Consider the following 23,988-nt stretch of genomic DNA (forward strand, 5'->3'; position numbering starts at 1 on the left):
CTTCAGTTTGAGTCTGACCTTTTTGATAGATTTGAATCAATTGTAGACATCCAGTTATGGGGCTAGATCAGTCTCATAATGAAGACACACATGTTCGATGCACACACACATCTAACACGAAACACACACATTGTGGAATTTATAAATACATGACACGAAACACATCTAACACATAACAAACACGCATTGTGGGATTCGGAAACACACATTGTGGGATTTATAAACACACGACACGAAACACTAGCCTGGTACACCAGACTCAACGCTGTTCCAGCTATTGAGTCTGGCCACCCTTCCCACGGAAACAATTTCCAGGGCGGAGCAAGCCACAGCATACAGACAGCGGAGTGGACCAATCAGCGACGGGCAGACGTGACGTTAGTAAAATGGCGACTTCAGGATGACGGACTTGCGCGCGGAAGTAAACATATGAAGAGAGCGGAGTTTATTCGACATGGCTAGCGCGAGACAGATTGTTGTCAGTGACTCGTGTCGATGTGTTTTTGGTCATTTAAAACTGATTTTACCGTGGATTGGAACATATTCTCGGCTCTGCCGTTCACCGTCTGTGTTGCTGAAGGGACGACTTTCGACGCGCAAGAGTGACGTTGCTCGTGAAGAACACGTCACGCAAATAAACGAATCTGATTTGTCGATTGATTTTGTATCTGCTCGAAAAGGCCGTCAATGGGATGGGTCCCAGACTATTTCTCTCTGTTTGAAAAATACAGGGAGAATAGTCTGGCAGAGCCAGGCTAACGAAACACATCTACCGCGTAACAAACACGCATTGTGGGATTCGTAAACACATGTCACACAAAACACACACATTCATCAAATGTGTGTGTGAATTGTCATACGCGTATTTATTACGTGCTTTTAATTTGAAATTCCCACTCAAGAGTGTGTTGATCTTTTTGTTACTCATTTCGTGTAGCCGAGAAACACACTTGCATTTTTTTCTAAATGGAGCCCATCAGCACCAAATCAGACGTCTCCCTCTTAAACATATCAAAATTTGGGGTTTTACCTACTGAATAATGTACAGTGGGGCAAATAAGTATTTAGTCAACCTCTAATTGTGCAAGTTCTCCCACTTGAAAATATTAGAGAGGCCTGTAATTGTCAACATGGGTAAACCTCAACCATGAGAGACAGAATGTGGGAAAAAAAACCCAGATCACATTGTTTGATTTGTAAAGAATTTATTTGCAAATCATGGTGGAAAATAAGTATTTGGTCAATACCCAAAGTTCATCTCAATGCTTTGTTATGTGCCCTTTGTTGGCAATAACAGAGGCCTAACGTTTTCTTTCACAAGCTTTTCACACACTGTTGCTGGTATTTTGGCCCGTTCCTCCATGCCGATCTCCTCTAGAGCAGTGATGTTTTGCGGCTGTCGTTGGGCAACACGGATTTTCAACTCCCTCCACAGATTTTCTATGGGGTTGAGATCTGGAGACTGGCTAGAACAGTCCAGGACCTTGAAATGCTTCTTCGGAAGCCACTCCTTTGTTGCCCTGGCTGTGTGTTTGGGATCATTGTCATGCTGAAAGACCCAGCCACGTCTCATGTTCAATGTCCTTGCTGATAGATGGAGATTTTCACTCAAAATGTCTCGATACATGGCCCCATTCTTTCTTTCCTTTACACAGATCAGTCGTCCTGGTCCCTTTGCAGAAAAACAGCCCCAAAGCATGATGTTTCCACCCCCATGCTTCACAGTGGGTATGGTGTTCTTCGGATACAATTCGGTATTGTTTCTTCTCCAAACACAACAACCTTCGACCAAAAAGTTCTATATTTGGTTTCATCTGACCATAACACATTCTCCCAGTCCTCTTCTGGATCATCCAAATGCTCTCTAGTGAACCGCAGACGGGCCTGGACATGTATTGGCTTCAGCAGAGGGACACGTCTGGCAGTGCAGGATTTGAGTCCCTGGCGGCGCACTGTGTTACCGATAGTAGCCTTTGTTACTGTGGTCCCAGCTGTCTGTAGGTCATTCACTAGGTCCCCCCATGTGGTTCTGGGATTTTTGCTCACTGTTCTTGCCATCATTTTGACACCACGGGGTGAGATCTTGCATGGAGCCCCAGATCGAGGGAGAATATCAGTGGTCTTGTATGTCTTCCATTTTCTAATTATTGCTCCCACTGTTGATTTCTTTACACCAAGCGTTTTACCTATTGCAGATTCAGGCTTCCCAGCCTGGTGCAGATCTACAATTTTGTCTCTGGTGTCCTTCGACAGCTCTTTGGTCTTGGCCAGGGGTGAAAGTGGGCCAGAACGGTCAGGAACGCAGTTCAGGGTCGGAACACTGTTCCTGTATTCGGTGGTTTGATTCCGAAAATATGACGGCAACTGTGAAAACGCTATGTAAAAAAAAAATACAAAGCTGCCACACATGCATTTCATCTCCAAGAAGAAAACAATCTACCAACATCAGATGTAGATACACAAGTGTTAACAACAAGCATAATAAATTGCTTGTGTATCGTAATCCGTTTCCACTGATATTTATTATTTATTTTATTCCACGGACGGCATGGAGGTTTCCCCAGCTGCTGCATTTATCTGAGTCTGACGATGACGAGTCACGTCATGTGCGAATGCACGCAGCAAAGCAAAACGCCTGGACTCATTTATCCGTTGAATTGGCTGACATACTGACATGTGATCACCAGAGATAGTTAGCTCTGATTGTTTCAAATGGGCATGTTTTCTGAAACAGCAAAAAAAAGGGGGGCAATGCAACAGAAAATGGATCAAATGTTTAAGAGCAAGCAAAGTGTTAAGGAGGCTTATTTATCTTATTTAGTTTTATTTGCTCTGATGGGGAGGTCCAGAACATCCTAGCTGTCAATGTACACTTTGGACTTATATTGGTTCATTTATATTAGGCTACTTATTGATTTCCTTATGATTTAAAAAAGTCAATGTTTGCGTGATCTTCAAAATAGATTCCATTTCACTCTGCATAATATAAGTCATTTGCACTTATTTTTCTTAATGTATGTTACTTATATCTTTATTATTAAAAAAAAAAACACAACAAAAAGTAAATGTTTGCATTATTAATATACATCCCATGTTCTTAAGTAGTTAAAATTGAGATTTGGCATTTAGTATGTGAGGAAATGAAAATAAAAATTAGAAGATGGAGGTTGGGGTTATAGCTGTTTTTGTCAACTTTTATTTTGCAAATCATTGAAAAAATACAATTTTGAATGAAAATCAGATTTTGTATGTGTTATAGAAATAACTGACCAAAACAGTTTTCTTTGCATTTCAGTAGTTTTGACCCCCCCAACCCAAAATAAATAAATAAATGAATAAATAAATAAATAATCGGTGGCATCCTTCACGTCGGGGAGTTCCGGCAAGAAATTCTAACCACTTTCCCCCCTGGTCTTGGCCATAATGGAGTTTGGAGTGTGACTAACTGAGCATGTGGACAGATGTCTTTTATACCGATAATGAGTTAAAACAGGTGCCATTAATACAGGTAACGAGTGGAGCCTCGTTAGACCTCGTTAGAAGAAGTTAGACCTCTTTGACAGCCAGAAATCTTGCTTGTTTGTAGGTGACCAAATACTTATTTTCCACTCTAATTTGAAAATTAATTCTTTAAAAATAAAGCAATGTGATTTTCTGTTTTTTTTCCCTCCACATTCTGTCTCTCACGGTTGAGGTTTACCCATGTTGACAATTACAAGCCTCTCTAATCTTTTCAAGTAGGAGAACTTGCACAATTGGTGGTTGACTAAATACTTATTTGCCCCACTGTACATGGATTAAACTTCTCCGTCGTAGTGATGGAAATCATTCAGCAGAGGGTGCTAGTGGTGGGTGGTAAGGCATGAGCAAGCAGAGACCTTTTACAACAGGGGTCCCCAAACTTTTTCCTGTGAGGGCCACATAACCCTTCTCTTCTCTGATGAGGGGCCGGGGTCAGTTTGTAACAGAAAAAGTGTGACGATTGCAGGAGTGCCTAAATGTAAAAATGTATTGTTTTTCAGAAAGCCACAATCAAATAACCCTTTCTGGATTCTTCACGGAACCAAAGTAAATAAAATAAAAATGATATAATATAATAAAGTATAATATAATATAATATAATTAGGGCTGTCAAACGATTAAAATTTTTAAGCGAGTTAATCACAGCTTAAAAATTAATCGTAATTAATCGCAATTCAAACATCTCTAAAATATGCCTTATTTTTCTGTAAATTATTGTTGGAATGGAAAGATAAGACAAAGACGGATATATACATTCAACATACTGTACATAAGTACTGTATTTGTTTATTATAACAATAAATCAACAAGATGGCATTAACATTAATATTCTGTCAAAGCAATCCCTGGATAGAAAGACTTGTAGTTCTTAAAAGATAGATTTTAGTACAAATTATAGAAATGTTATGTTAAAACCCCTCTTAATGTTTTCGTTTTAATAAAATTGGTAAAATTTTCAATCAAAAAAATTAACTAGTAGCTCACCATTGTTGATGTCAAGAATTACACAATGCTCATGGTGCATAAAATCAGTCGCACCCAAGCGCCAGCAGAGGGAGACAAAAAACACAAGTAACAAGTGGACATGACACTGCTGTCATTTTAATCTGTTTGAGCGGGGCATATGCGTTAATTGCGTCAAATATTTTAACGTGATTAATGAAAAAAATTAATTACCGCCCGTTACCGCGATAACTTTGACAGCCCTTAATATAATATAATATAATATAATCAGGGGTGCACATAATTTTTTTGCCCAGGTTCTCAGAGGAGGACCTGGAGATGTGACTTGGTCCTCATTGAGCTTGAGAGCCGACCCACCTGATGCGATAAATTTATGACAAGCTTTACTTAGAGCCAATTAACTTTGATTAATTATATTAACAGTTAATGCTTGATTAACATCAACTGGCACAACAAAATTGCCGTTACTTTGAAGTGAAATGTAAAGAAATAAACATAAAAGCACCAATTCAAAATAAAGGGCATTATGCGGCTCCCACATTAACTCCAAGCCTTTTTAAAAGTGGGATGTCCTCCTCATAAGACCTCATTGAACGTGCATGTTTAGCTTTGTAAAATGCGAGCAAAAACACGTTTGTCAGTGCATGTCGCTGTTCATTACCTTTATTCCGCCCTATTCCGCCACATGTCCATAGGGCGAGTGGGGTCCTGTTTGACATCGATAGTTTGCTTAATTGCCACATGCTCTCTGTTTTTTTCGTGCTTTTCAAAGTTTGGATGGCTGAAATTCTTTGACCCTACATAAAATGCGTTGCTCTAATCGGCGACATTGGGATTCTCACGGCACATTTTGTACCGCATTTCCGTGCGAGCATCATTCGCTTCTAGCCATGGTACCTCCTGTAGCCACTTTTCAGCAAAAGTCCTTTTTTTCGGTAGCTCCGGTGACGTCTCTGTCGTCTGTCTGTCTTTTGACGGGGGTGGGGGAACACGGAAGTAATTACTCAGTGTGGCCTGCCTCATCGACATTTTGAGAAGTTATTTTCTCGTGTCCGCCGCAAATAGAGTGGTCAGCCATCGGTACGCAAAAGCGTATGGAAGCCGTTGAGGGCCAGCGCGTTTGTCTACGTCCAGTACGCATGTGCGGACCACTTATGTGCACCCCTGAATATAATATAATATAATATAATATCATGTAATATAATATAATATAATAATACTGTATTAATTAAATAGATAATAACCAAATAACCATTGCTCAGTTCTTCACAGAAAAAAGCCAGGACATGAATAACTCTATTGGAGGAAAAAAAAAAAAAAAAAAAAAAAAAAAATTTTTTTTTTTGTTCAGGGGGCCGGACCAAATGTGGCTGCGGGCCGTATCCGGCCCGCGGGCCGTAGTTTGGGGACCCCTGTTTTACAAGTACTGTACTGTATTAGATATTGTTACAGTTGTTTTTAATCTTTTCGTTTTTTGCATTTTAGGTTTTTTGTGATGTGCTGGGTTTTGGCTTCGAATTCATCTTAATTAATTAGGCACTATTGTTATAAACCAACAAGGTTAAATTATTAAATTGGCAAAAATCCCACTTCACAGTTCTTATTTTTGTCATTGCCTTTGAGATAGACCACGGCTAGATTGTGGCTTCATTTATCAATTCTTATTGGGCTATCCATTTTCCCTGAGTCACTAAAAATGATGCGGGTTGTATTAGCCCTTTTTTTAAGCAAACCCATTTTGGGAGTCATGAAGGAAAGTTCTGGTCCACCTCAAGAGTCAGGAAACGGAGCAAATATGATGATAACTTCTGATTTTGAGGCTGAAGGCAAGCAATAAAGTGATGCAATTGGTAGGCAACAGCACATAAAAAAACAAAACAAAAAAAAACTTATTGTTTTAATGTATTGTTATTGCAATACATTTACACTAAATCTTAATTATAACTGTACAATTCACGAAAACAGCTTGATAAACTGAATTAAATGCCTCGAACACCACCCCGACAATACTACCCTCTTCCCTCCCAATCTCAGGAATGTTTAAAAAAAAAAGTTTAAGTCAAATGATTTTTTTTCCGCTTGAATCCAGTACTTCTCAAATAGTGGCGCGCTCCCTCCCAGTGGGGTGCAGAACGATGCAGAGGGTGGCACATGTGACCTCTGTGAACATACTTTTTTAGCTGTTCTAGAATAATTGCGTATTATAGTTTAGAATAATTGCAACAGTATTGCGCAGTATTTTTGAACCAAACAATAGCACACAGCAAAGAGCACTGGAGATATGAAGAGCTAAGATGAGGAAATATGAAAAAACGTATGTAGCGTTTGCCTTTTGGTTTTGACTTTTAATACAGTGGGAAATGAGGAAAGACAAAAAAAAAAAAAAAAACTACAATGCTCAATAGGTCGAAATCCAGCGCAGGGCTACTGCACTAGTGACGGGATCTGTCGTTCACTTGAGTAAACGAATCCATTCCGGTTCGTTCAGTAAAATGATTCGTTCAAACGAATCGTTCAACGAATCGTTCGCCCCCCTCATCTCCCTCCCCACCCAAATGAATCGTTCGGTTAGTGAACGGGAAGTGACGTTGCCGAACGAATCACCAAAGACCGCTTCGCAGTATAACTGAACGGGAAGTGACATTGCTTGGTCCCTCCCTCTCTTGCACATTGACCACTCGTCGTAGTTTCAGAAATGAGTGACAGGCGATATCATTCTGCTCTCAGAGACAGCCTCGTCTCCCTCCCGCTGCTGCAAAAGCGAGGGAGAACTTCCGCGTCGTCTGTCCTAGTTCTATGGGCTCAAAGTCATGGCTCGTGCTTGCATTTCGAATTAGGACACGGTTAAACATTTTCCTTTTGAGGGGGAAGTCGGGGTTTGGGGTCGGGGGCGCACGGACTTTCTTTAGCATGATCTTGCTCACATATACAATGCTGCTGCTAACAGCCAACGCGGCATGCCTGCTGTCACGAAAATAAAAATAAATCGAAAGTTTAATTTCTAATTATGGAACGGCCAACACATCATATTAACCTCTCGCTCTGTTGTATTTTTGTTTTTTATTATTAAGATGATCGTTTTGAATTTTTGCACTGGTATTAATAAATAAAATAATCCGGTCAGCTCCCCTGTCGTCCCCGCATCTCAGATCGTCAAATGCTGACGAGAAATAATTGTTTGCTTTATGATTTCGCCTTTCTACTCTCATTAGTCTGTTAAGAAAAATGTAGACATATTGCGACATCTCCCGTGTCCGCGCGCTTTGTTTTTGGGGCGCTTGAGTAGCACATGATGGACGGATTGACATAATTTGTCAAACCAACCGACACCCTCTGACACGGAAAAAAAAAAAAAAACACTCGGAAAAAATTGACATGTATATACAGTTTCATTGCAAATCAGTATTATGGTGATCATACTAAATATTATATTTTTTTCTGTGCACATATGAGGTACATATCGCTGCCATGAAGCCTCCATATAGTGACAGTTCTCTGCCCGCTTCACTGCCGTCACGCGACCGCAGCTCAGGTTTTGCTTGCCTCGTAGCTACGCGTGTTTTAAATTACTGTAAATTTGATAGTATATCGTCATAGGCACAGTCCCGAGTCTGTTGAGAAAAGTAGAACACTAAACCATGCTCGCTAGATTTGTGTGGTGTTTTTGTCTTTTTGAGCAGCATTTGATAGGCTCCACGTTAACAAATATGTGACAAAGTCGTTTCCTTTCATTTTATGACTCGTTCACCGCATAGTCATTACTGGAAAGTCAAGTTAGCAGCAAGCTAGGTCAGGAACCGGAGGACCGAATCACTGAACGGGAAGTGACAAAACTCAGTCTTTCCCCCCTGCCTGCACGCTGGCTGCTTATTGGCCACACGTGGAAATGAGTGACATACGCCATGATTCTGTTTCCGCTCCCTCCCCTGCCCGCGATGAGGCTGGCGTCTGATTGGTCGTGTGCGATGTCAGAAGACGCTGCCGCTTGCTCAACGCCCTCCCACGCAGCGAACAAGCGCCACCAACTTCATAGAACGAATCAGTGCAGATGGTGATTAGTTCGGTCTCGTTCACCCAAACAATTCGTTCAAAAAGAACGAATCGTTCGCGACCGATACAACACTATACTGCACCTTAAAACATGTTTTGTTTTCTCCTTGAGATAACTGTTGTTGTGATTTGGTCTAAACAAATAAAAGTTGATTTGTTTTTATTTGACTTAGAACACATCCATAACTGAACAGTATGGACATGCAGGTGACAATGTTTTTTTTTAGGTAACCTATTGTGGTTCCTTGGTTTTATTATTATTATTATTATTGTTATTCTTTGTTCCGCAGCCCCTTTAAGCTCAATTTGACCCCCTTAGAATGCGTCAAAACTCACAAAACTCAACAGCCATGTGAACACTGGTGAAAAGTTTGATAAAATGTAAAAAAGAAAAACAATCAAAAGATGCGTAAATGTGTGTAGCGACCCCTAGGAACAAAACCAACATTTCATTTTATTTATTTATTTATTTATTTTAAGGTGAAAGAGGTAACAACGGAAAGGTTAAAACTTAGAACACATCAGTACTATATGAATGGGATACAATACGCTGTGCCCAGACTGCTGTTAGTCCTACATCCAGCTTTCTTTGGGTGGGCAGAGCGTGTCCGTGGGTGGGCACTGCCCACCCCTGCCCCCCACCGGTAACGCCCCGGTATACTGTATAACTACATATAATTATTGGGCTACTAACGTGCCACTCCCGTTGTAAAAATCTGCAACCTTAACAACGAAAACAAAAAAGTAAGTAAGTAAGTAATTGGCCAAATTTACAGATGAGTCTATCAGCAGATACACCATCAGCACTGATATTTTGTAAGATTCTGTTGTCCTACCAAAGGAAACTTTATTATGTTGTGATATAAATTGCAAAAATGAACAGCACTACAAAGAATTGTGCACTCTGTATGATTTCATCATTAAATGTCTCCACGACTCTGGTGAGACCTTACATGAAAACAATAATAGGCATAATAGGCATACTCATCATGCTAAGCCTGGTTGGAATTCTCATGTAGCTGAGCTTCACTCAGCAGCTAGGCAGGCCTTCAAAGAATGGGCAGCATCAGGAAGAGTTAGATGTGGGACGTTATTTGAAAATAAAAAGCGTACAAATGCAAGGTTTAAGCTTGCTGTGCGTTTTATCAGCAGAAATGAAGCCAGTATGAGGACAGATTCCCTTGCTGGCAAACTTATTAATCATAGCTTCTGTGACTTCTGGAAGGAGGTGAAAGCACTGAATAAGTGTAAAGCTCCCTTGCCATTTAATATCAATGGAGTATGTGGCCCAAATAACATTGCAGAACTATGGAGAGAGCACTACTACAAGCTGTTTAATTGCATTAAGGGTGATACATTTACCCCCGATAACGGTGATATTAATGAGATTTTAGTGATCACACCGGCTGAAATCCATAAAGCCATTATTGAGCTAGAAAACAACAAAGCCTGTGGTTTCATTTGCATTACAGCTGAGCACTTAAAACATGCCAGTCAGAAGGTAATTCCTCTCCTTGCGTTGTGTTTTTATGGCTTCTTTAAACATGGCATTCTACCCGAGTCTATGATGGCAGTACAACTTGTGCCTATTATAAAAGATAAGACTGGGAAAATTAATTGTAAAGATAACTACAGACCAATTGCTCTGGCCAGTGTGCTGTCTAAAGTGCTGGAGACAATCATACTGAACAGAATAGCTACATTTATTTCCACAAGTGACAATCAGTTCGGATTCAAAAGAAAACATGGAACCGATATGTGCGTATTTGCGTTGAAGGAAGTACTACTGAAGTATCAAGGCCTGAACTCAACAATGTTTTTATGCTTTATTGATTCATCAAAAGCTTTTGATCGGATCAATCATAGCAAACTCTTTCTTATGTTGACACAAAGGGGGGTGCCCAAATATGTCATCCGTATTCTAGCCTTTTGGTATGCAAATCAACTTGTTCACATTAAGTGGGGTAGCACGGTTTCTTCTTCCTTCAGAGTTGGTAATGGTGTGAGACAGGGAGGAATACTCTCACCATATCTGTTCAATGTATACATGGACGAATTGTCCAACCGTCTCAATAGATGTAATACTGGCTGTGTTGTAGGAAGCACTATCATTAACCATCTTATGTACGCGGACGATGTGGTGGTGCTCTCTCCATGTAGTGCTGGCTTACAGGAGTTACTCTCATTATGTTCTCAGTTTGGTGACCAATTTGACATCAAATACAATGCAGAAAAAAATGTAACATTATGATTTTAAGATCTAAAGAAGATAGGATGGCTGTATTCCCCCGCTTCTTTCTGGGCAAAAAAGCTCTATATGACTGCAATGAGGTTAAATATCTCGGACATTTTATAACTGATGATTTTTCAGATGACAGGGACATTCACCGTCAATGCAGTAAACTTTATGCACAGGCAAATATGCTTAAGAGAAAATGTTTTATGTGTTCCATCCACGTGAAAATATCACTGTTCAGGGCATATTGCACACCATTATACACTGCTCACCTGTGGACCAGGTACTTAGTGAAGTCCATACAGAGGCTAAATGTAGCTTATAATGATGCCTTGAGGCTGTTATTGCAGGTGCCTAGATGGTACAGCGCCAGCCAATTATTTGTCAGTTCTGGGTTACCCACCTTTAAAGCGCTACTAAGAAATCTGATGTATAAATTCATGTGTCGGTTAAATAAGTCCGAAAATAGTATTTTAATGAAAATAACGGATCCTAAAATAGTTATAGATGTAGGTCAAGCATGTGGCGCCACTGGAGTAAAAGCCTGTTTGTTGTGCACAGATAGTTTGTGCCTTTTTCATGTTTTTGCTTTTTCAGTTTCTGTGTTTTCTTATGTCATTTTTCTGTTGATTTGTGTGATATGGACACCCCGTGTGACTCCTGAATAAAGATCATATATATATATATATATATATATATATATATATATACAAGTAAAAAAAAAAAAAAAAAAAGATATTTATGGACAGTCTCGACACACTAGTCGCCAGTAACTAAGGGATGAATTTTTGACAAATTTACAAGTGGATTCATTCATAACGAACCATATCAACGTGATTATGATTAAGAGTGGATGTTTAATTTAAAAAAAAAAAAAAAAAAGAAAAAAAAATTTTTTTTCAAAGTATGCAGAAATTATATACTGCAAGTCTGATGCTTATATAAAAACCAGGCTACTTGAAAATAGTTTTAAATTTGCGCAATCTATGGCTCTATAGCGCTCCATTGACTATAAAATGTATTGTTTAGTGCACGTCCCCGACGCAAAATGGTCGACGAGTGACGACGCTCGTTCCCGTTGGTTCATAGCGCGCACCTTGTATCTCGATCTAGCCGTGTTAATGTGATATCTACAGCAGAGTAAAATTCTATTTTATTTTTCATGCCAATATTATAACAATAATAATCATAATTATTATTATTTATTAAGTAAAAAACAAACAAACAAACAAACAAACAAAAAACAGACGGATGAACAATCTACAATACATACCAAAAACAAAACAAACCCAAAAATGCCAGGGGGTATATATTATTCACAACAGTTAAGTTTTTCACAAACATTAATTGTTCTCTCCCCTCTACTCTCTCGTTTTTTCCGCTTTCAAATTATTTGATTTTTTATTTGTTTTATTTTTATTTTTCGCAAAATTCTACTTTATTCCCTCCAGCAGATGACAGCATGACATTGGTTTAAACAAGTCCCTCCCGTCGTACGCCAATGCCCCCTTTTGAGATGTTCATGAACTCCTATAAAAACAGACTACACCAATGTAAAAATGGATAAATAAATTGTTCGGTGCCACCTACAAAAACAGCTGCAATAACTTAACAAATTTCACAATAACTTTACAAATTTCGCAAAAACTACAGTTTGAATGCACAATAATTCTCATAACTCACGCCACCACAATACATCACGTGTTATATACAATAAAGAATATATATTTTCCTTTTTTGTGGTATAATTTTCTTTTTTCCGACTGTCTCTTAACGCATCGTCACTTCCTCTCTCGTCCCGACAGCTACTTGCCTACCCATGGAGTGCTCCTCCTTTCCGCGGCTACGAGAGGGTTTGACCGTCGGAGGCGGTGGTGGGGGGACGACTGCCCCTCGACAGACACACAAAACTCACCATGTGTACAAAAGCTGTATATAAAAGGCACGCGGACAGCCAGCGGCGAGGGTGAAGCTACTTGGTGCGTATCAGAGTTGGCTTTCGGAGCGGATGGACCAGAGCGGCAGCGGGAGCAGGACAGCCCGACCACCGCCGAAGGTAACTCACGAGCGGCTTTCACGCTGCCTCTTTGCTGGCGTATACAAGAAGGAGAAAGCTCCTAAATGGTTCCCGGTTTTGACTCTGCGTGTTACGTTACCTCCTTATTTAGAGTTGCCAGCCGAACCGTTAGCCAGTAACTTCTAAGAATCTCCACGTTCCTCTTTCTGTGTTAATTGTGGTCAAAACAAGACCGTAAATCATTATTTGCATTGCTATTTGAGCAGAAGCGGAACCCCCTTTCTGAGCTACCGTAAGTGATGAGTGGTCGCATTTACCGAGAATACACTGCTGTCCACGGATCGTTAACTCATTGGCTGCCATTGACAGCGCGAGACGTCCAATCTAGCCCTCCAAGTCCAAATGGATTGGAGATCGGTCACCATCAATAGGACGTCTTTCGCTTGTCTTTGAAAAGTCTTGGAAGGCATTGAGTTAATATTAATAACAATGTTGTATTTATTAGTGTTGTCCCAGTCGTATATTGCTGCACTAGAGTTCGAATCAGAGTCACCTGATTTTGAGGATCTGCCGATACCGGGTATGGATCAGTTATCTCGGTAATTTATTACAAAACATACATATTTTTGTTCCTATATTTTATATATATTACCATAGACTTCAAAATCAGTTGACAAGAAAGCTCCCACAGACATTGCGCCACGCCGGCAGAACGTTGAGTTGGCTTTCACTTTGATTAACCCAAACGCACACTGCGTTCCAACGCCGGATTTAGGTGGAAACAGGACGATGGTTTTACTGCATACAAGCAGGCAGGAGTGTCTAAAGAGTGATTTGGTCGAGGATTTAAGGTAATTATTATATTAAATAGCACCATGCATGTACTTTGAAACGTAAAAAAAAAAAAAAATCAATGGATAAAATTAGTGTACTTTAGGCTTGAAATGTTTACGTAAAATGAACGATAACTGCACTTTTTTTTGCTTTTAACCAAGATTCTAGACTGTTTTACGTTCATATCTATAGAAATTGCACGATTTAAGCATTTATGTACAAGAATTTTCAACTTAAAAAGCTTTTTTGTAACGGCCGCGTGTTGGATTACACCAGTGCTTCTCAATTATTTTCTGTTACGCCCCCCAAGGAAGACTAAGGAAGAGTAAATGTTTCGCGCCCCCCCAAACTGCCGCCACTGTAAATAGTATCATTTGTCTATAATATTACTATTATAAGTATGCCTCTGCCTAACATTGTATCCTTTTTTTCTATTAGAGAAAATAACAGATCAATTTATAAAGTATAACTTTATTAACATTGTTTTGTTTGTAACAGAAAAGACTTAATGCGCATCATTTTGCCAAAAAAAAGTCTGTAAAAATACACTCAAGGTACATTTTTTACCATTTGATACTGAAAAATAAAATCAGTAAATAATAACAAATTCAAATTGATTAGAAACATTAACTCATGAGGACAATATGGCAAAAAATTTGACCGAAAAAACAAAACTGAATAGAAGAAAAAAAAAAGTGTCTGGACAGAAGGACAGTTTTTCTTTTTGCTGCTCACATTATCACCTCCAGTTTGCAAAGGTGTGGGGTTATTTTGCACTGAGCATGCTAAAAGTGCTCACTGGTTTACTGATATAACACTGACAAAGCGGGACGATTGTTGGCAATATTTGGCACGTTTTCGCTGAAAAACAACCAAGCGGCTTATCAATGAGATTGGGGTCTAATGTCTTCAAGTGGCGTCTTAATTTATTTGGCTTCCGGCTGTCCGCTATAATCAGGGGTGCACATAATTTTTTTGCCCAGGTTCTCAGAGGAGGACCTGGAGATGTGACTTGGTCCTCATTGAGCTTAAGAGCCGACCCGCCTGATGCGATAAATTTATGACAAGCTTTACTTAGAGCCAATTAACTTTAATTATATTAACAATTAATGCTTGATTAACATCAACTGGCACAACAAAATTGCCATTACTTTGAAGTGAAATGTAAAGAAATAAAAAGCACCAATTCAAAATAAAGGCTCCCACATTAACTCCAAGCCTTTTTAAAAGTGGGATGTCCTCCTCATAAGACCTCATTGAACGTGCATGTTTAGCTTTGTAAAATGCGAGCAAAAACACGTTTGTCAGTGCATGTCGCTGTTCATTACCTTTATTCCGCTCTATTCCGCAACTTGTCCATAGGGCGAGTGAGGTCCTGTTTGACATTGATAGTTTGCTTAATTGCCACATGCTCTCTGTTTTTTTCGTGCTTTTCAAAGTTTGGATGGCTGAAATTGTTTGACCCTACATAAAATGCGCTGCTCTTATCGGCGACATTGGAATTCTCACGGCACATTTTGTACCGCATTTCCGTGCGAGCATCATTTGCTTCTAGCCATGATACCTCTTGTAGCCACTTTTCAGCAAAAGTCCTTTTTCTTGGTAGCTCCGGTGACGTCTCTGTCGTCTGTCTGTCTTTTAACGGGTGGGGGACACTGAAGTAATTACTCAGTGTGGCCTGCCTCTTCGACATTTTGAGAAGTTATTTTCTTGTGTCCGCCGCAAATACAGTGGTCAGCCATCGGTACGCAAAAGCGTATGGAAGCCGTTGAGGGCCAGCGCGTTTGTCTACGTCCAGTACGCATGCGCGCATGCGGACCACTTATATGCACCCCTGGCTATAATCATTTTTAGACACAGTAAACAGTGGTCTTTCCTCATCGACCACTGAATTAAATATCAAAGCCAGAAGGCAAACGGCCCGAAAAAAGCGCATTCTCGGCGGCCGAGGGAGAACCGTAGGTGAGGGCGGTCGTCGTGACGATCCGAAGCCGAAAATGGCACTTTTCGCGTGGACACGTGAGAACCGGAGAGGACAGTGGGTTGCTGCGTGAGTCCAGCCGGAGAACGGCTTTCGAAAACGGCGCACAGCTCTCCAGCGCTTCACGAGTCTCTTCCGTGTGCTCTTGCTTACTTCAAAAATACTGCGCGCACTTTGAAAATGAGAGCGCCACTGCCACCCACTGAGTGGATGTGCAAGTACACTTTATTCTAGTACGGCAAAAAAAAAAGCAAAAAAAAAAAGCATGTTCCCCGAAGTCACACGCGCCACCCCGGCATTGCTCTGCGCCCTACTATTTGAGAAGTACTGGATTACACAATACCGTAACTTTTGCTTGAAATATTCTATTCTATAATATTCTATATTATCGATTCTTGGCAGAAGCGTATCAATACCTTTTTGGATACAAATCTTGAAATATCACTATTTCGATATTTTGTTACACCCCTAACACCTACAGCACTGAAACTCAGAAAACGGATCAAAAACCTTCCTACTGTTGTAAATGCTTTGATGATATTTTATAAATTGACCTACTGGCTGTCATTGACGGTGGTATACACCCAATCCAGTTTGACAGGAAGGTTGTCAACGGTGATTAGATAAAAGAAAAGGCCTGCTGAGTGATGTGACATTGCATCGATATAGTGGTATATCGCGATACTCCATAATTTTACAATTGTGTCATTGGTGCGTAAAGCAGGCATGAAAATGGGTCGGGGGTTAAAAAGGTGAGAAGGGTGTGGAGGAAATAATGTTCCAGTACACTGTACACCCCAACAAAATATTGAGCTCTGTCGACCCACACTGTGTTTCAGCAGGGCCGTGCAGAGACCGGTGGAGGGGCGGGTGCTCGTAGATCAAAAGGGGCACATGAACAAGTATTTAATACGGCTTAAAACAACATAACTTCAATTTTAACCAGCTTTAGATAATAATTGGCTGCGACTGTGACATACTTTAATTGGGAAGGGGCAACAGTGAATAGAAATCAAAACTGTCATCCACACTTTCTGGCTGTGACTCAGTCAGTCTGCCTCTTTTCTTCCTTCAACCTCTGCATCGAAACTTCCTTCCTCAACTTGTTCATCTGAGAACAAACCACATCAGATGGTCACTGAGCCACCAAAAGCACAGTTTTCTCAAAACTATTATTTCATTATTATCCATACTTAACAACTCTAGCACCTAATGATTAATAAAGCAATGACATAAAATCTTATAGAAAAATAACATTGTAATTGTGTTTATAATTGTATTTAATACCCGACTATCCTTGCAAACTTGTTCTTACCAGGTCTGCTATTCACCCAGCTGATGAGGTATCCACTGCCTTTAGCAGCTTCATCCAACTCCTTTTTTTATCCCTCAATCTCCTTTCCCTACGAGGCATGTCTATGTAATGAAATATAAATATTAAAAAAAAAAAAAAAAAAAAAACCGGACTCCCTGGTGGCTTTTAGTTTTAAAGCTTTCTTAATTTCTTTCTCAATAACGATGGAGGTAGATTTGTGTTTTTTTTATTCAATCAAAAAACAAAGTTACTTCTATAAAGAACAAAGTTGCTTCAATCAAAATACAGTATATACTTTTAATCCCCAAAAAGTCACTTCAATAAAAAAAATTGTTTTTGATTGCAAAAATAAATTTGAGACAAAAAAAGCATTTGAAAACTATTTTTCTTGATTGAAACAAATTTTTCCATTGAAGTAATGTTTTGCGTTGCCACATTTTGGCTAGGACATTTGTGTCTTTATTATTCAATCAAATAAGTTGTTTCAAACAAAAAAATATATATAAAAAGAAAAACTTTGCACATGTGTCAATCACCGTTTAACAAAGCCTGAGAGGGTTTGAGTAGACTCACTATGAAGCATTTAATAAAGCCAAGCATTTTCTTACTACTTTCTTCTTGTTTAAAAATAATTAGGTGGGGCAGTAACATGTTTAAAACTTATCATAATTCTTACATTTTGAAGTGCTTGAAAACCATTTATAAATGATACTTTGGTGAAAAAAGTGAAAAAGCATGTCTTATATATATGTATCTTTTTTCCAATGTAAAATCTGAATAATTACATCGAACACGCACACAAAATGGGGAGGGGGGGGGGCGCTACTTCGCGGTTTTCACTTATTGTGGCGGGTTCTGGTCCCCATTAACCGCGAAAAACGAGGGATCCCTGTATTCCTGAAAAGCTTAGCAAGAGTCATTCCCACCACTCGTCGGGCCGGTGTTGTGCCGACACCGGCCGTCATCTCAAGTCACAGCCGAAAATAACGCGTCTCAGGCGGACGACGGGAGCGATACGAGGCGCCCCCCTCCATCCGAGAGCATGCCGCTTAATTTGACTCAACAGTGTGTTTCTTCGTCTATATTACCGCTAAATACACAAGCTTGACGCCAATTTAACGGGAGCTATTTTTTTTCATGGGAGATTTGGCTAGCTCTGGCAGTGTTCAACGCAAGCTGCAACGAATGGCAGTAACTTTTTTTATATCGCAAAATGTGAAAACGATTGAAACCATTACTCACCAAATTCAATCTGCTGGCAAATACAGGCAAGTGTGTATGCTGCGCTCTGGTCTGCCCCGGTGTGGATAAGGCCTGCTTTTTTTTTCGTAGCTTTGCAAAGCAACCAAAGGCTCTCCGAGCACTCCATGTACACGTAGTGCGCGCGTTTGGAATAATGGAACGCAGCTTGGGCCGATGATTGGTTCTCGTCAGCGAAGCATCTAGAAGGATTTGCTGACTGTCCACGTGTCACTGTTTTAAAGAACCGATTTCTTAAGTGCTCAGTTTACGTACTAAGTTAATCACATGATGATAATAATAATAATAATAATTAAATAAAACCTCCCGACCCCCCCCCCCCCCCCCCTCCCAAAAAGAATTTCTCCTCGGATCTACGCAATTCATGTAGGTCGCCCTTTTTGACTTCAAAACGGCGAATTTCGAATTTTCATGCCTGGTAAAGAAACCAACAGGCTCCCACAGACGTTTTCCACTGCAAAAGTGTCTACAAGGGATGTCCCGATTGCATATTTTTGGATGTGAGTCCGAGTCCGAATCACTGGATTTTGAGGATCTGGTGATATATCGTTCTGATTTCATATCTCAAAAAAAATTATTAATGAGAGGAAAAAAATGCACATCCAAATGTCTTTTATTTTACAATTTGAACTAGGAATATCCAGATGCTGATTTTTTTTACTCCCAATTTGATTTATTTCAAGATATTTTTTGCCAATACCGATCCTATTCCCATGTTTTTAGACGAGTGAAAATAACACATGTCCTGATCGCATATTTTTTGCACCTGACTCTGAGTCACCTGATTTAGAGGATCCACTGAAACAGAGTCCCGATCCGATACGGGAAAAAAAGTTTAAAAAAAAAAAAAAAAAAAATTTTTTTTTGTGTAAGTACTGTACTTTTTACAGTACTTCCTCTTCCGCTTTATCCGGGGGTGTTGCAGAGTATAAAATGTATATATTAGGGCTGTAAAACGATAAAAATGTTTAATCGAGTTAATTACAGCTTAAAAATTAATTAATCGTAATTAATCGCAATTCAAACCATCTCTAAAATATGCCATATTTTTCTGTAAATTATTGTTGGAATGGAAAGATAAGACACAAGACAGATATATACATACAACATACTGTACATAAGTGCTGTATTTGTTTATTATAAGAATAAATCCACAAATGGCATTATTAACATTCTTTCTGTTTAAGTGATCCACGGATAGTAAGACTTGTAGTTCATAAAAGACAAAATGTTATAGTTACAAGTCATAGTAATTTTATATTAAAACCCCTCTTCATATTTTCCTTTTAATAAAATTTGCAAAATTTTCAATCAAAAGTAGAGTTAATATAATAATAAGAAGAATAAGAATAACAATAATAAGAATTGAGTGACCAAACTCTGATTAATGCCAGTTCACTTTGCATTGTTGTTTAGCTGTGTGAGAATAGGGCCTCATTACTACAGACTGAAGTGCTTTTCTTTTTGTGAACATTATTTTTTTGTGAGAGATAGCAATATTATTTTTCTTGTGCTTTCACTAAATGATACTTCTGTTTGTTGTGAAGAAGTTGCAGAAGCTTATGCCAATAAACGGCGCAGCCCAAAGAACGCCTGTGTCCACTTGCCTTTATAACAGATATATCTCTGTGCATATCATACCCAAAATACAACAAGAGACACATAATTGCCACTAAAAGAAAGCAAACTTACTGAAATATGTGTGGAGCACAAAGCAACAGCATAAACGTCTCACAACTACTAATTCTCCCACTATTAGAAGGAATAACATTAGTATGGAACGGCGCTGCGCTGCCCCCAAGCGGCCGGTGGCATTCTCTTCACTCTTAATGTCCATAAACGGCGTCATTGAAATCTGTTTGAGGCAATGCGAGAGCGGCTCATTCAGTGCATGCGTTAATTGCGTCAAATATTTTAACGTGATTAATTTAAAAAATTAATTAACGCCCGTTAACGCGATAATTTTGACAGCCCTAGTATATATTTTTGTATCTTTTGGCAATGCCATTGTATTTCTGGATTATTTTATTACTTTTTACCCCTTTAAAAGAAAACTGACTAAACAATGATCTGCCTTTGTTGCAGAGCTACCGAGCCTTCAAAGCTACAAACCTGTTAATCATCGTTAACTTTAAGAAGCAAAACGCCAGCTGCACTGGTGACCAAGAAAAGCAACAGGGGGAGAGTGAGAGGCCCGATGAGCATAAAGCAGAAAAACATAATTATCAGGGTGTGCCATCTTAGGCATGCCACGATTCGATTCGACTACGATTGAGGGTGCTATGATTCGATTATTGAATGATGATCACGGTACTGACGATGATCACGGTTATCATGTTTATCACGATTATCGATGCACCGTACATTACTAATTAATAAAGTAGCCAAACAAATTTATGTCCATTATTTATTTAAAATATCTTAATGATTCAACAGGAACGATGGAAACATGCCCATACCACAAAAATCAGCCCTTAAACTGCTTTTTTAAATATTCTTTTTACAAGAAAGTGCAAAAATATTAACCATTTAAAGGCAGTACTTATTTCTCTCAACAATACAATAAAATTTACACAAGTGGAATTAATTACACATTTTCTGGAAACAAAGTGTCTTTAGAAATAAGACTTCTTTTAACCAATAAACTTTGTTTTCACAGATTTCTGTACAATTTGCATGTTTGTAGTGTTACCGCTGTACTTAATCATGGTTTTACACGTTCTGCATATACAGTAACTTTTGTACACGAACAAACAAATGGACATGGAAATACACATTAGCTAATTAGCTTAGCGCTCGACGCTAACTGTTAACACCTCAAAAACAACAACAATAAAGGCTACAATAAAGGCTAAGCAGTACATGAGGGTTAGTGTACTCACCTCTTATAGACGCACACGGGTCTTAGCAACACACTCAGGACATTTTTCAATTGACATGACTTGAAACTACCGCTGGACAACTGAAAGACAAGGAGCAACGAACTATCTCTCTTCCCCTCTCGCTCTAAAAAATAAGTTGCGCACAGAAGCCCTGCTTGTCTCATACACAAATTTATTTTGCAGTCTTTTGAAAAGGAATAAATCTCTCGCTCAGTAACTGGCAGCATCCATCATAACGTTATGCGTGCGTCCGTTAAAGGTATCCGGGCGGCAGACATGTCTTGAATTTAGTTCCGCTACGATCGGCTGTCATAAAGTTATTAGGGAAAATCATCGTTTTTGAACATTTATGAATTGTAATCAAATCGTCACGTGTCGAATTGCGATGGATCTAATAATTCACTTTCTGGCACTCCCTTAATAAATATATGTTTTAATTAAAAACCTGATCCTTATCACTTGATTCCAATTCTCTGAAAAATAGCGGGATCGGCCCGATTTCCGATTACGTGATCGGCTTGGGACATCCCTAGTATTAAACCAAGCTCTGCTGGTAGCCTGGTACATCCTCAAGAACATTACAGGATATTCTGTTACTGTCATTAATTTCTAAAGAGTAGTCTCACTCAGCTGACATATTTGACCCGTGGTTTGATTTACTGCACCCAAAAAGTACGATGGTACTGAAAACACGCAACTACTGGATTGGATCCGATCCGATCTTGTGACCAAATCTGATATTGGTTGATACTCCAAAAATAGCCGTATTGGGCCTCAAATTCATTTCCTGACCCATGTATCGATAATTGTTGTGAGATAATCGTTATCGTGAGACTTGTTTCGCAAATTGTATTGTGTCATGAGGTTCTTAGAGGTTCCTACTGCCGAAGCTATTTTTTTTTGGTTCTGCAGCATCATTTCCTCTGCTTTTGTTGTGTGCAGGTGTGTGACCATATGCCCGACATTTGAATGTTTGTCCAAACTGTGTGTAGCCTATTTTGTGCTACTTTCCTCTTTTGAGTTATGTAACCAGACCTGGAAGTGGAACACTGCTGCCCGACTGTAATTGGTGCCATCTGGTTCAACTGTCTTAATATACTTGTCGGAATGTTGTCATCATTCAGTGTTTACAACAACCTTTTGGACTTTGGACATTACCAACACTCAGACAGTTTTTTTTTGTTTTTTTTTCCATGATGACCTATTCGGTTAGTTTTTTTTCATATGATTTTCTTGCAATCTTATGTGTGTCAGTTTTGGAATTATTTTCTTTCTTTGCCTCCCGAGTGTGTTTAACTCCAATAGCTTGATTACAAAGTAGCTGAATCAAAATCTTTGCCTCGGAGCTTGGCAGTCATCGTTTTTCCATGCGGACTCATGCAACTGCAATCACACAGTTACAGCCATGTAAAAATAATTTGGCTGGATTTCCAGGAGGAAAGCATGCTTAAAGACAATGTCCATGCATTAACTTCAATTGGAACGTTGACCTCCCTAACATGGCTGCCACGTCGGTTCGTGACTATATTCAGATAGGACAGGTATCTCAAAATTGCAGCCCAGGAGCCAATTGCGGCCCACGGGAAAATATTTTGTGGCCCCAATTGACATCCATTGGTAGTATTAGGTTTATATTCATATAATGCGATGGGCAGGCAGTGAAAAAAAAAAAAAAAAAAAACAAGATACGTAATTTTAGATAAAATGAATTACAGGAAGAATCCATTTTTAATTCTTATTTTTTTACATTTTTTAATTTGAACAAAAGTTCTAAACATATTACAGTACAGTATTATTTACTTCCTCTACCGCTTTATCCGGGAATGTTGCTGAGAATAAAACGTATATGCTTGTCTTTCTTTTGGCAATGTCATTGTATCACTGGATTATTTTGTTACTTTTTAGCCCTTAAAAATACAAAAAGAAATATACAATAAAAAAAATTGAACACACAAACCTTTTCACCTGATTCCGATCCTTTGAAAAATGACACGACCTGTGCCGTCCCGTCGAAAGTCCTGGCCCCGAGGTTTTCAGCTAGGGCTTGTCTGGTTGTGTCTGGTCATGCGTGGATTACGTTGGGCGCTCGCTGGTCTGCGGGCGGGTGGGGGTGCCGCGCTGTTGTCGGTCCGGGGCCGCGGCCCTTCCCCAGCCGGCCGGAGTGGGGTTGGGTGGTGTATGCGGCGGTCATAGTTCCCTCCCGGGTCGGCTCGACCGGGGCCGCGTCTCCCTGTACCGGGGAGGTGCCCCCTGGTGTCATACCGCGTACCCCTCCTGGCCCGGGGGTGGGTTGGTGGGGTTGCGCCTCCGTCCCCTTGGTCTGTCTCCGGCCCTGTCCGCCTCTCTAGACCGCGGTGGCTTCTGCTGCCCTCCTGCCGGCGGGGCCTCTTGGGGCCCATGGGTGGGGCTTGCTGTCCCTTGCCGGTGGGGTGGACATCCCCTGGTCTCTGGCGCTTGGCGTAGCGCCTGCTCGGGGTGCGGGGTGGGTGCTCGGGTGGCGGGGGGGAGGGGTGGGCGCGCTGTGGGTGGTCTGGGGCGGGGGTTGATTGGGGCCCTGGCACTTCTCCTGCCTTGCGGCCGGTGGTTCTGGTGGACGGGGCCACGCCTGCGGGTTGCCTGCCTCTTAACTCACGCACTCCTGACTTCGGCACTGTAAATATCTTTCACCCTGGCACTTACATACTCATTCATTTCTCCGGGTAGAGTTGGGACGTGGCCATACAGTCCCGGCCCGGCTCCCCTGTTTTTAATGCATCGCACATCAAGGTTGTGGGATGGTTGGGACCTGTTGGGGGGGGTTGCCTCACGGTTACTTCCTCGCGGCAGGCCCCGCCATTCTTGCATCTTTTTTAACGCACCACATACATCATACTCCACAGGAGAGCTCCGGCAAAGGGCGGTGTGACGGGCGGCTGGGTAGAAATTCCA

General features: G+C 40.2%; 1 protein-coding gene across 2 annotated transcripts in view; it reads left to right on the forward strand.

Annotated features, from left to right (window-relative positions):
• Positions 1–12,569: 12,569 nt before the first annotated feature.
• Positions 12,570–23,988, forward strand: part of cemip2 (cell migration inducing hyaluronidase 2) — an 82,237-nt gene continuing 70,818 nt past the window's right edge. For both annotated transcript variants that reach the window (XM_057831333.1, XM_057831332.1), the window contains exon 1: positions 12,570–12,827. The gene's annotated coding sequence lies outside the window, so the exon portion shown is untranslated. The remainder of the gene's footprint in view (positions 12,828–23,988) is intronic.

The sequence above is a fragment of the Corythoichthys intestinalis genome, chromosome 3 (genome assembly GCF_030265065.1).
Source record: "Corythoichthys intestinalis isolate RoL2023-P3 chromosome 3, ASM3026506v1, whole genome shotgun sequence".
Taxonomy (NCBI): domain Eukaryota; kingdom Metazoa; phylum Chordata; class Actinopteri; order Syngnathiformes; family Syngnathidae; genus Corythoichthys; species Corythoichthys intestinalis.